This window comes from Lagopus leucura, unplaced genomic scaffold, assembly GCF_019238085.1.
Source record: "Lagopus leucura isolate 7727_CA_CO unplaced genomic scaffold, USGS_WTPT01 Super-Scaffold_100066, whole genome shotgun sequence".
Taxonomy (NCBI): domain Eukaryota; kingdom Metazoa; phylum Chordata; class Aves; order Galliformes; family Phasianidae; genus Lagopus; species Lagopus leucura.
Window position 1 is genome coordinate 795,034 of NW_024962310.1, and position 9,935 is coordinate 804,968.

Sequence of the window (9,935 nt, forward strand, 5' to 3'; positions counted from 1 at the left end):
CCTCCACGGGGATGTTTTCCCCTTGGATCTAAATGACAGATTATTCCAGCCAGGGAAGCAAGATTCACAACGGCACCAATGCGCAGGTCTCCATCTCCTTATTAAAATCCTGGGGGACCTACAGGAGATTGAGAACCCTGCACCTGGCAGGGTTGTGTAAGCCTCTTGCAGAACACGTTTCCTGGCTCCTCCTTCGCCCACCCCAATTCTCCTGTTCCCTCCCCACAGCTCTGCTGTGCATTGCTGCAGTCACGGTGTTTGTTCCAGGTTCCAACCTGGCTGCTCTACTGTGGTCTGCATGTAAATAGAAGCAAAGTTCAATGGAGAATGCCATTGCACGAGTGGGGAAATGGCCGCTGGGGGGCCTCTGTGGAGGGCTGGTCAGTGCACCAGCCATTGGGAGCTGCAGGACCGTGCTGTGCATGGCTTCTCTGAGCTTCTCCCTTTGATCCATGCTTACATGCTGTTTGAAATTCTCCAAGCAGCAATAGCTGCCATAGGTCTTCTCTGATTTCCTCCAAGACCCATGCAACTCCAGGGCCATGTGCTTCTGCTAGAGGGCCCACCACGATGGAGATGGGGTGGGAGCAGTGCCCACCTGCAGCCTGCTAGCAGCACCAGGAGCTCTGCAAACGCTTTCTCACTGCAGCAATCAGGCACAAAGCCGACTGCATTTCAGCCCAACCTTCCCTTGCCTCTTTGCCATGCCTGGGTGAACACCTGGACTGCAGAATCAGGCCCTGGGGCAGTGCAGCAGGTGCTCTGTGCAGCCCAGCCCGGAGCTGCTATCAGGGCACCGAACTGGGATCCAAAGAGCTGCTCATGGGCTGGGACAGCCGCAGCGACGCCGCGCGGGGCCTTGCTTTGCAGACCTAATGGAAAAAGCAGGGCAGTCTGTGGGAGTCTTTCCATGAGTGTTGATGCACTCTGGGCCATGCCTTTGATTCTGGAGCTAGCCCCAGACTTTTCCAGCTTTTTCAGGTGTTTGCAGCAGGTATTTGGTTTCAACTCCCCTTGCAGCCTGATTCATTTGGGTAGACAGCTCGGTCTGCACCATGCTGAGCTCTGGCTTTCACCCTCTGCAGCAAGCACTCATCATTTGCAGGGAAGCAGCATCCCCTGCTTCCTCTATGGCCCGACCCATGCTGGGGTGTCCGGCACCGAGCATTTTTAGTGAAAAAGGGAATTGCAGGCGTGTTGGAACACACACTTACGCACCAACTCGCCTCCTGAGGATGTGCATTAGCTGAGCACTGCTGCCGAACAACAATGATTAAGGGCTCAGAGGAAAAGCTGAGTCACCCCAAGGGCATGCTGCTACTCCTTACCAGCGAGGGAGCTGCGTGGGGAATTTGCCTGGCACCAGCGCACAGAACGCATGAACTTCCATCCTCATGTGACACCACATGGCAAGCAGTGTGCTGCTTCCTACAACCCTGACCCAGACTAAGGGAGGTGGGAAGAGACCCCGAGAACCCCTCTCTGGGGTCAGACTGAGCTCTGCATCCTCAGACCACAAGATCCCTCTCTGAAGCCCAGACGAGACCAGAAAACCCCAACACTTCTCTATCTACCCACTGCAGGGCCTTGGTTTGAGGTTCTCCTGAGTGTTTGTGTCCGAACACTGTTGGATTCCCAATGCACAGGTTGGAATGGACACCAGTCCCCACGTGCTGCATGGTGCCCAGCATTGCTCCTCGTGTTGGAGCTGAGGCTCCATCCAGGAAATCCAAATTGCAATGGCAGCTCCATTAGCATGCATGCCCTGCTCCATCGCAGCACAGCGGAGCAGCAAACAGAGGTGGAGGAGAGGGGGGCAGGGAGGCAGAATTTATGTAATTACCTGCAGGAACCTTTCTGCCTCTGCACTGAATGGAGAAACCAGAACACAGTCAAGGTTTCTGCAAGCTGGGCAAACATCCCGACCAGAGAAGGCTTTCTTGAAACTCCACTCTTCCAGGCGGTGCCTTTCTTGGCTGTTGCTTTGGCAGCACTCGGCCAGAATGTCTGGAGGCTGTTACAGGGCAGGACTGCTGCCTCCTCTGTTTTCTTATGAAATACACCCACAAAGCAACCTGCAGAGGCTCCAGTCTGCCAAATCAAAGGGATCGCAGTTGTCCCAGGGCTACACACTCAGCAGCATTCCAAGCAAAGCTACATTTCTAAAACCTGGGCTGCAGAAATTAAAGGCACAGGCAGCCTTTCCTCCTCCCATCCCCGCTGACTGCATCCTGTCCCACCTTCCTTTTGCTTCCCCCTCTCCCCCCGCACTGACAAGGACCAAACTGATGAACTTTTCCAGCCCACGTGGATGTCCTGGATCCTGAACCACGATGGCTATCCATCCCTTGGCACCAGCTCCTTTGTGATCGTGCTCTCCCACACCACGACTTTCATTTTGGCTCTTCTCCAATTGCATACTGATTAATGGGAATGTTTGTTTGTTTGTTTGTTTGTTTGTTTATGCATCTCTCTCTTCCACTTGAGGTTGTCCCATATTGCCTCCGTTGGCCACAGAACATGAGGTCGTCCCTTCTGTCAGCAAAGGGATTCCCTGCAGAGATGGGGATGTCGTAGCGCTGTTCCCTGAGCCCTGCTGCATCCCTCTGTGACACAGGAGGAAACCTCTCCCTGAGCCAAAGAACCAGGGCAGAGTGGGGAAATACCCTCAAAGTGGGATCTGTGTGCAGGCTGGACTCATTGGCCTCTGCTTTTATTCATGCAGATGGCCGAGGACAATTTCTAGGTTGGAAAAGGGCACCTTCCTCTGAAGAGCATAAGTTGGAACACCGTATACCTGAACCAGAAGATGCACCACATGGAACAGCTCAAAGCTTTCTCCTTCCCCTCATGGGGTCTGCAGGCTGAGAGCCTCAGGGCTGCTGCTCCTCCACCATTTCTGCCCATTTTAGTAGGGCTGGGCTCTGCCATTCTGCCCCATTTTGCAGAGCCTGAGCGCCAGTCATCACTTCCCTTCACCTCTGCAACAATAGCACTTTTCAGCCTCTGTGCCCAAGGCCAGCTGGCAGTTTCTGGCACGAGGACACGCAGAAATCTTTCCTCATACACTGTGCTCTCTTAATCCTCTTTGTTGTTTGTGTTGTCTTTTCAGGTTCGTTTCTACAGTCTCTTAAACTGCAGTGTGTAGAAATGTGGGGGCAATGAGATTTAAGCGAGCATTCTCTATTTCTGAAATGAGTTCGTTCTCTTGAAATTGGTCTTTGTTGAGGAAAAAAGACCACTTTTCAAAGGAAAAGCACCATCTGGAGAGGCTTTACCCGTACAAAAAGTTGACTTTCTGTTGCTTCAATGTCTGACACAGTGAGAGATGTCTCCATGAGATCCTCCACACTACAATGGCTGTTGCAGAGTGACTGCAGCATTGCAGTGGTGCTGACCTCTGGGCAGACCTTAAGGTGCAGCAGATCCCACCATGTTGAGAAGATCCAAGCTGGCCATGGCTTGAGTTTAATGCAGAGGGTGATACAGCAACAGGAAGCTCAGCACGGCACCAAAAAGAGCCCAGAGGACATGGGGCATTCACCCCGCAATGACCCAGGCAGTCCAGTGGCCATCAGTGCTGCGACCAACTCTCCTGCTTGGAGTGGCACTGGTGGAGCCTCCAACCATTTGATAGTTAAAAGGAAGTTTAACCCCCCAAAAAGCCCAAGAGAGAAACCTTTCAGTGCCTTAAAGCAGCCACGAGTGCTGCATATCCCAGGAGAGCTGGGCTGTAATTCCTGCTAGCTTAGCATCAAAGGATGCTCCGAAACTTTACCTTCCTGGTGACGTCTCCTCTTCCCAATGAAAGATGACCCAGGTGACCTCTGATTGAATGTCTCGATAGTCCAGAAGGCAGGGAGCAAGATAATTAGAGCCACTGCTCTGATCACAGGAGGGAAGTGAAGCCCAGGTAGGGGCTGAACAAAGCTCCTTTCAATAGCGGGTGTGACGGCGGCGGTGGCCACAGAGGGGCTGGGGAGGGGGCAGGAGAGGGCTTTAAAGGGGGTTAAGGAGCTTATTTTTGAATAAAGGGTGCAGGAAGCTGGTTGTTATCTTCCCAGTGCCATTCAGGTTGCAGGTGTGACTTAATCTCCTGGCTGTGGGCGTCAGCATCGTCCAGAGCTCACCCTGCACGGGAGCGACCACACTTCTCACACCACTGTAGCAAACCTATACATCCTTTATTTCTCGCCCAAATGACAAGGTATTTTAAAAGCCCACATCTTTGGGGTTCTTTGTACCTTCACGGCATGAAAACGTCTCATCTCCAAGCTTTGGAGATCCTCCTCTCCACACGATGGCATGAGATTCATGACCCAGCGTCAAGAGATGGCAGCAATCCACCCTGTGCATCTCTGTCCCAGCTCCGGTTTCTCATAGACAACCTTGCACCCCTCCTCCTTAAAGCTCATCATCTTCCACCATAGTTCCTCTTTCAGCTCCCACTTCTCCACCGCCCCATAGAGCTCTCGTGGGCAGCACAGCGCGTTTCCAGTGCTGGATCAAGGCTGCTATTAGCTCTCACCTGGACCCTCGCTGTCTCATTCACTCATATCCAATCTTTTTAGATCCTTGTCTCATTTCCCTCCCCCAGACAAGGAGCATTAAGGAAAAAATGATGAAAAGCCACAGCCATCCAACTGAAAGCTCCCGCTTCCTCTTTGCTGCTTCTTTCCCCCCCCCATTTTTGCCGAAGCCCCAGGAAGCACCCACACAAGTATAAAATTGTTTCCATGCTGGGCTCTGCTCACGTTAAAGCCCTATGACTGCTGGTACACAAGTCCCTACACAGCTCTTGAACAAATTGGACCAATTTGGAGCGATTAGTGAAGAATTCACATATGGTGCCCAGCCAGCACCAAGGACTGATCGCCTCCTGCAGCCCATTAAGGGCCATTTATTGTGATGGGCCCATTTGTCTTTGTTGTTAGTTCTGGCATGGCTGGTGACAGCTCTTTGGCTGGCCACTGGGCCAACCTCTCCCTGACATCATCTCGGGGGTACGAGGGCAAAGCTGAGACACACATTGAGGCTGACACGGCCTGATGGATGTCCCCAGGAGCCATGCCAGGCAGGAGCAGCAGGAGGAGCTACCAGTTGGGGTGGTGTGTTGGGTCCAGTGGCCGTGCAGGGGGTGAAGCCGTGCCTACATACAGTGGTTGAGCTGAGATGGTGGTACCAACGAGGGGATGTGGGCAGAGAACTGCCCTTCCCTTGGGGCAGCAATGCTTACGGGCTTCCAGCAGAAAGCTTGCATAGAAAGCTTCACATCTTCCAACCATTGTTCAGCCAAATTGAAGCCCATGGACTTCAAAGGCTGCAGGGTGGATGCTGAGGACCAACAGAAGCAGGCAGGCTGGTCATAGGAACACACCTGCATGCTTTCTGCAGCTCCAGAAAGAACAAGAAAAGAAAGAAGCGGCACAGAACGCACTGAGGAGTGCCCTTGAAACACATTTTACCATGGCTGGAGTTGAGCAGAGCCTTTGAAATGCATTTCGTCTTGGCTGGAGTTGAGCTGTTGCCCAGGTGACTGTGAGTTCACTTCCAGTAGCAAAAAGATGCTTTCTGCTGCCATCATTCTTCTGGCAAAGCAAGGCAAATAGGCTGAGGTCTGTTTACACCGGTGTAATGATAACCAGACTGGTGATTATGTGTACATGACTGCAGAGCAAAAAAATTCATGCCCTTTAACTGACACAGGTGTCACAGCTCCAGGTTAAACATGGGTGCATTTTAAAGGTTTGGCTTTGGAGATGTGGGATATGTGACGGCCAACGTGGAGATGCTGCTCGTAATTAGAGCTTTGCAAATGATGGCGTTTTTGCTCTGCTTGAGGACTTGTTCCATTTGGGTTGACCCAAAGAGCAATTTTGGAGAGAACAAAATGGAAAGCAAATGGTGCCACGTGGTGCTTTTCTTTTGAAAATGAAGATTTTGAGGAGTTTGGAATTCGGAATTTCTCTTTCAAAATCAATGCTTTCATGGCACGAGAGCTGAGATGGGAGGAAAACAGCTGAGGGACTTTAATATCATAAATGAAATATTTCCATTCTTTGAACTATTGTTCTGACCAAAGCACTCAACCACAATTACCATAAAAGCCCACAATTGAGCAGAATTTACAGTTACTGGTTAAAAAAAAAAAAAAGGAAAAAAATAAACAAACAATTTCAGAGCAATCTTTTTGCCTCCTTTTGGCCCAGGTCCTCTTTGAAATGGCATTTATGAAGGCTGACCTGTTTTTAACCTTCCTATAAAGGAAAAAACAGATCCACACAATCCCCCCCTCCCCAGCAGTCAACTTTCTCTGGCAGAGCTGAGTGGTATTTTAACACCTCGGTCCCTTTGACAGCACCGTCCTACGGGCTGCCATGCGCTGACAGCCCCCATTGTGTCCGTCCAGGGTAATTAAGAATTTGATCCAGAGCTTTCAAACCTCTCGGGCTGACGGATACTCTCTGAAGCCAGGCACTGTCACTCTTTGGGGTGCTAAAAGGTTTCTGTCCCAGGCCAAGGGGCGCCGGGACACCTGGGTCCGTTTCAGAGCTATTTAGCCATCTCTCCTTGTCAACTGGGGCTATTTGGGGAATTGGGGTCAATTATAACCAGCCCTCACCTGTCTTGCTTCTATGGAGAACTGGAGCCAGATGGCAACGCGTAGGGTTGGCCTTTCCCTTTGTGCAGTGCTCAACTCATCTCGTTCCCACCGGGAGGATGAACGTGGAGCTGCAAAGCAGCCCACAGCATTGCTGGAAGTGTGGTGGCACGGAATGGAAGAGAGTGGAACGAGTGGGAAAGGAGGTGTTCCTTCTGCTCCGAGTCCATCGTCTGCTGAGCGTCGGACACAGCAGTGATCTCAGTGGATACTGGAAGGCTGAAGCCAAGCGTCCTCAAATCCACTCTCCCCAGTCCCAAAGTTGGTGAGTTTCTGCCATCCAGGCAGGAATTTTATGGCCACTTTGAGATCAAATCTGCCGTGACTCCAGGCACGTCCAACCTGCGGCTTCTCAAAAGGTTTCTCAAACACACAAATGGGTTTAGGAGCTTGGAGATGGGACTTGAGCTCTGAAATGGCTTTTCTGCCTTCGCTAATCTCCCTGGCAGACTTCATCAATGCAGCTGTGTCTTGCCCACCAAACCTCCATGCTGTGATGTCATCTCTTTTCTCATTGTTCTGATTAATAATACCTTTCGTGTTGCACAAGAGGACGTGGTGAGACTCTTTCACTTCAGTGCCCTCCATTTATTCCTGTGGCGTTTTTGGGAGATGTTTGCCCAATATTAGAGCACTACAGGCTTTAGCCTTTGGTCAGTAGTTTCAGAAAAGCCAAAATTTCAACCACGTGTCTGATTTTCTCCTTCCCCCCCCGTGCTGTCACCGCACTCTTTGCAAATCTCCTTAACCAGAGCAATGTTTGAAACCTCGCGTCCACTTTTTCCCTGCCGCCAGAAGTGACGTGAGGTGCAGCAGCCTTTGATGAATCCTCTGGGACTCATCATGTGCTGGGGTGATTCAGCAGCAGATCACACACTCGTGGTGCCCTTCCAGAGTGATGCTCACAACAAATCAGCGAAGCAAGCGAAACCAGCCATGCAAATCAAGACGTGCTTCCAGCCGAGGACCCGACCTACTCCTCCATCATGAGCATGCAGTGCACCTTCCCCTTGCCACCCAACCCAGACCCTCCAACAGCCATTCTCTGACAGCCTCTTCTGGGGTGGAAGAGGTGAAATGAGCGCCTTCCTTCTTCCTCGTTCGATGTCCCTGATGCACAGTTTGGACCCAGAGAAACTGCCTTTAATTTTTGGTCATAAAAAGGCACGATGTTTGTCACCTGGTGGTTTTAAATGTCTCTTGCTTTGGGGGAAATGGTTCAGCCTCTCCATGTGAAGCAGCTTTTCCTTGCCTTTCCGTATACGGTCGCCCCTCTGCAGCCCTTCTGTAACTCCACATCTTGAAACACCGTGGCTGGAATGATGCATGGTACCCAAACACGAGCACACCAAGGTTCTATGGAGCAGCACAGCAGCCCCCTCTGCATTCTCCTCAGTGCCCTTCATGGAGATACTCCGTTCTGTTGGCTGCTTTCACTGTCACCACTCATTAAGACAATGACTTCATAGGATTGCAGTGGTGGCTCCAAGATCTCTTCCCTGCACTGTACTCCCTTCTGAGTTCAGCACCGTGCAGGCATGACTTACATTACCTTTTCCTCGATGTGTTATCATAATTTACACTTGTTATAAATTCTGAAGGTTTTTTGCTATCATTCCCTTTAGGAAGACTATTTATTTATTCTTTTTTTTTTTTTTTTTTTTAATTTTTTTCTATTAAACCAGGGGAAAAAAAAAAAACAAAAAAAAAAACAAAAAACCACCACCAACAACAACAAAAAAACCCACCAAGCTGTGCTCTCCTTGTAACGTTGGGTCTTGATGCGATTCAACAGAAACAGATTTGGGGGTGAAGTTTTGTTTTGGAATGTTTCCATTTTTCTTGTCATGTCCACAGTGATCAGGAATGGGGAATGGAGGCATAAAAGGGAAGGACCCGTGCTTTTTGGGCTGCTTCCCAGCCAACGATGTAATTTATGAGCACGAGGCCAGCCTTGCTCTCCTTGACAGTGTCCAGACCTCACCCCGAATCACAGGTGTAGTTAAAAAGTAATTGGATAAAACTACTCCACAGCCCCTTTGGCGAGGCGTTTTCCCTGAATGTGAATGAACTGAGGTCTGAAAGGGAAAAGGAAGCCAGAGGGGATCCACGCTGATGTATGGGGAGAGCTGGAACAGCCATCTGGGCTGGGATCGCCTCCGTCTGCCTGGGCTGTGGCACTGAGATGAATCTGAGATGTTGGCTGGGTCTGCTGTCGGAAGGAGGGTTGGGGAAGGGTGGTGAAAGCCATTTGTGATGCTTTGTGCAAGACCACGTGGAGCAGATCTCCCCACAGCAGGAGGCACAGCGTGGTCAGGAGGTCACCAGCCAAGGGCGTCTGCCAGGGAGGACGAGGACTGCGGCATTTCTCTGCAGCAGAGCAGTGCAAGGAAGGTCATTTGTCCCAGATCAGGACAGAAGGTCTTCTGTGAGACTCAGACCTCAATGCAGTTGGGCAGTCCAAGAGACACATCCCTGCTTGGGTCTCTGTAGCCTCTGTTTCATCGCATCTTGGGAACCCTGGTGAAGCCGTGTTGAGTTTGGGATGGCCTTCAGTGCGTTTTGAGGGACATGGGGCGCAGGTGGTGGGCTGGTGGTCGGACGAGGTGATTTTAGAAGACTTTTCCAACCTTAATGATTCTGTGATTGTGTGATTCAAGATTCCTTCATTCCTTGGTGTATGCAGGCAGAGCAAACACATCCAGTGTGATGAGAGGAGACCTTGGCTCGCTCTTAGCCAGCACCAGACCCCTCCTCCCATGGTGATGGTGCCTGTGCTCCTGCAGGGCCAGAGTTCAGCACCCCCACAGCCAGGACCAGATGGTTTCAACCAGGACTGAACCGGCTGCATCTAGAAAGCCCACTGATGGGCCCACGAATGCACTAATTGGCCTTAATGACTCCAGGCAGCCATGCATGGGGTCCCCACTGCTCTGCCCATCAGCCCAGAAGCTCCATTTAAGCTCAGATCTTGGGCCATCATCTAGCTGTTCTTCTTACCCAACATCTCCTTGGCAGTGAATAGCATTCAAGGAAGCCAAATGCTGCTGCAGTGGATGGAGCTGCATTGCCAGAGAGCCTGGTGCCCTTGTCTTGTATCGCTGATGGGAAAGATTGCAAAGATCTGAATGATCCCCTGCTCCAAGGATGGGGTCTGCATTTCTTCAGCTGTGCTCAGGGAAAGGAAGACCCAACTTCTGGTGATTGTGAGAAAGGTAAGGTTTGGAGGACCAAACGGATCAGAAGTGCTTTCTGTCATCCAGTTCTGACTCTG